Below are 4,643 nucleotides of genomic sequence, written 5' to 3'. Positions count from 1 at the left end.
TTATTATTGGTTATGAAATTGTATATTTTTTGTTTTGGGTTTTTGAAATAGAGAACAAGTAATTTAAATGGCAAGGAAAATAAATTAATAATTAAGAGAATCTCTTGGAAAGGTATGAAAACTGGAAATCCTATCCTAATTATCCTTATCAGGTGTGATGAGAATTGGCTTTTGCTCCCACTTAGTTAACCCTTACTAAATAAAGGAAAGTCAAGTGGACTAGTTAATTTGATCCTCAAGTCCTAGTCAACTCCTGTGGAAAGACTAGCTTTAGAACGATCCAAATCAATCAGCAATTCCCAAATCTCAATCAACTGCTGAGTTTGACAACTCAAGTGTTACCAATTACTTAACCAAAGCCAAAAGGAGAAAATAAATCTAAATTAAAATGAAAGAATCATAAATAGAGTAAAACAATCATTAATCTGAAATACCTCAAATTGCATTAAATAGAATATTCAAATCTTAACATGAAGAGTTCGTAAGCCAATTTGGAAAGATAAATAACAATTAAAGTAATAGAATAAATAAAAGTAGAAACTAAATTAAAGGAACATTGAACCTGGTATGAAGAGAAGTAGCCTAATCATAATAGAAATCCTCAATCATAAATCCTAAGAGAGAGGAGAGAACATCTCTCTCTCTAAAACTACATCTAAAACCTAAAATTATGTATTATGAATGTTATATCTATCCGTTGTTCTAATTCCCCCATTCTCTAGCTTATATTCTGTGTTTCTGGCTTGGATTTGGACCGAAAAAAGGTCCAAAAATTACTGGGGGCGACTTATGCAATTTTCTGCATGTGACGTTCGTCACGCGTGCGCGTGGGTCACGCTTTCGCGTGGTTTGGAGTTTTTCCTTGTCACGCGTACGCGTCAGTCACACGTTCACGTCATTTGTGTTCTGCTCTAGACACGTGTCTACGTCGTCCACGCTTATGCATCGCTGCCATTTCGTGTTAGACACGCGTCCGCGTCGTTCACGCGTGCGCGTCGCTGCCTTTTCTTCAAAACTCTATTTTTGTGCTTTCCTTCCATTTTTGTATGTTTCCTTTCTGTCCTCTAAGCCATTCCTACCATATAAAGTCTGAAATCACTTAACACACAGATCACGGCATCGAATGGTAATAAAGGATAATTAAATTTAATATTTTCAAGGCATAGGAAACATGTTTTCACATATATCATAAAATAAAACCATGCAATTTACATGAATAAGTTGGTGAAGAATTGATAAAAACACTTAATTGAGCACAAGATGAATCATAAAATATGGGTTTATCAAGCACTCTGAGGAGGCGGAGGAGGATGAGCAGGATGAGGAGGCACAGGTGGCAGACCAACAGCAGGCACAGTACAAGGAGCCTCAGCTTGAGCAACCTGCAGAGCCTCAGGCCCTACACAGCCAGAGCCCACAGAGCCAGCAGCAGCACACCATTCAGGAGGCGATGATCCCTCACGCCCGGCTTGACTGAGCATCGAGGACGATGCTGTGATATAAGTGTGGGGAGGTCGCCATCTCTGGCGAATTCTATTCTTGATGAACTATTTTAGACCTTTTATCCTATTTTTTCTTTATTTTGTATTTTTGCTTTATCTTATTTTATTTTATCTTATTTTCCTTTCAGTACTTGCACATTTTCTTTTATTGTACTTCTGTTTATTTTTACTTTGTTACATTTTGCACTTTGGGCTGTATATATCTTAGATATTTAGCTTGAATTGCACTTTTAGTCTATTAGTTGTGATATGAAAAATGTGGATTATTGAGCTTAGTTTACCCTTTTAGCATATGAGAAATTTATTTGATTGAAAATAGGGAGTAAACTAAAAACTTTTAGTTTTCATAATCACAACATTTCATTTAGTATATATATAATAAATGTTAGTCAATTTGATGAAATTTTCAAGGAATATATTTATGTTTAGAAAAGGCATTTAAGATTCACATTGAATTGAGTTAAAACACTTCTGGTAACTTGCATGATATATATAATTGGAATATGGTTTTTGAGCCAAAGAATACACAACCCGTGAGTTTTTGAGCTTAATTGCATGGTTACATTATTTAACCATAATATTTTATTCCTATGTGTTTTCTTCACTATGATTGCAGACTTTACTTTGTTCCATTCTATATGTCCACTGTTTAGTGTATTTACATGCTGACATATGATTGAGGCCATCATTTGTCATTAGCTCACTCATCCTAAATAGCCTATCCTTTCAATCACCTTTGTTAGCCACTTTGAGCCTTTTAATCCTCTTTTGTTCTATATTTTATCACATCACTAGCCTTAAGCGGAAAAATAAATTAATTACCCCAAATTGAATCTTTGGTTTGCTTAAGGTAGAGATTGTGTATCAATTAACTGTGGGGAACCGTGGGAACTTGGGTTGATAAGAAAGTGTTGAATTGACAAGATATTGAGAATTTGGGTGCATACTCATGTGAGACCAGAAAAAAAATTAAAAACTCATGTGTATTGATATGTTATGTTTATTTTTATGTTAAAAAAAATAATAATAAAAAAATAAAAAAAATTTACAATATAAGTAACTAAATAAATAAGGGGACAAAATTACCCCTGTGTTAAGTTTAATAAAAGATCAATGCATATGTGATAAAATTAAAGAAAATTTGGTACATGAGTATGTGATGCAAAAGTGGGAATTATGGGTAGCTAGGCATGAATTTAGAGTTACATAGAGTGTGTGTATGTTAGGTGAGGACTTAGGCTAGTCAAAGATTCAATTTATAGCTCACTTGGCCATACATATATCCTCACCCTTACCTTAGCCCCATTACAACCTTGAAAAGACCTCATGATGTTTACATTTGTACATTAGATATTTATTGATTGGTTAGATGAAGAACAAAGTTTTAGAAAGCATGACTAGAGAAGAGTTGAGTTGGTTTAACCCCAAACACTGAGTGATCAGAATGCATATACAATTCCAGTGAGGGTTCAATGGCTCATCTCCATATGTCCATGTTTGATCATTGTTTGTCTTACAAGTTTGTGAACTCTTTTGGTTGACTCAACTCAATTGTGAATGTGTTTTGATATGAATTAGTCCTTGGTTGTGCATATATGATTTCTTGAACATTTAACTCAATTTGACCACATGTATGCTTATATAGATAAATAGTAATTAGAATTGCATGATGCATGTAGGTAGCTTGCATTTAGATAGATTGCATTGCATAAGTTCCACCATTCTGCCTTTACTCTTTTATAGTTTCTCTTGAGCTTAGCATGAGGACATGCTAATGTTTAAGTGTGGGGAGATTGATAAACCACTATTTTATGGTTTATCTTGTGCTCAATTGAGTGATTTTTATCAATTCTTTGCTCACTTATTCATATAATTTGCATGGTTTTACAATTCCTTCCTAATTCTGTGATATAGTTGAAAACATGTTTCTTGGGCCTTTAAACTGTCAATTTTAATTATTCTTTATTACCATTCGATGCCGTGATTTGTGTATTAAGTGTTTTCAGGCTTTATAGGGCAGGAATGGCTTAGAGGATGGAAAGGAAACATGTAAAAGTGGAAGGAACGCGAAAAATAAAGTTTTGAGAAGCTGGCAGCGACGCGCACGCATGGGCTTTATATGTTTTTATGTTATTGCCTTTCAAGTGTTTGATAAAATTCTTGGGAGGGTTTTAAATTAGCTTTTTATGATTCTTGGCTTTGGTTGAGTAATTGGAGACTCTTGAGTTATCAAACTCCTTTGTTGATTGATAATTGAACGTTGCTGGTTGACTTGGATCCCTCTAAAGCTAGTCTTTCCTTAGGAGTTGACTAGGACTTGAGGAATCAAATTGATTAGTCCACTTGACTTTCCTTTATTCGGTAAGGGTTAACTAAGTGGGAGCAATGAACAATTCTCATCACAATTGATTAGGATAACTAGGATAGGACATCTAGTTCTCATACCTTGCTAAGAGCTTTTCTAGTTATTAGTTTATTTTCTTATCATTTACATTCCTTGTTCAACTTTTCAAAAACCCAAAAAGATACTTTTTCATAACCAATAATAACTACACCTCCCTGCAATTCCTTGAGAGACGACCCAATGTTTAAATACTTCGGTTTAATTTTATTGAGTTTGCTTTAGTGACAAACCAAAACTTTGTATGAAAGGATTCTTTATTGCTTTAGAAACTATACTAGCAACGAGATCTCATTTGTGAATTCTTTATTGGAAAAAATCCGTTCGTCAAAGAACAAATCTTAAAAAGCATGATTAGAGGAGAAGTGAGTGAATCAACCTTAAACGCTTGAGTGACTAGAGCGTATACACATCTGATGAGGGGTTCGATTGCTCAATTATATGCTTTCACCTATGATTATTTCTCATCTTGCAAGTTTGTAAATTCCTTTCAATAATTCTAATCAATTGTTGGATTTGACTTGGGTGTGATTGCTTTAGCCCTTATGTTTATATATGTATTCTTGAAAATTGATTTATTTTGACCAAGTAATTGCATGCATTTACATAGATATAGATAGTTTGTATCGAATAAATGTTGACATCCCTTTCTTGTTTCTTTCTTGGGTTTAGCATGCGGACATGCTATTGTTTAAGTGTGGGGAGGTTGATAAACCACAATTTTAGGGTTTATCTTTTAT

The sequence above is a fragment of the Arachis ipaensis genome, chromosome B10 (assembly GCF_059453495.1).
Source record: "Arachis ipaensis isolate K30076 ecotype BB chromosome B10, ASM5945349v1, whole genome shotgun sequence".
NCBI classification, from domain to species: Eukaryota; Viridiplantae; Streptophyta; class Magnoliopsida; order Fabales; family Fabaceae; genus Arachis; species Arachis ipaensis.
Note: the sequence above shows the minus strand (reverse complement) of the source record.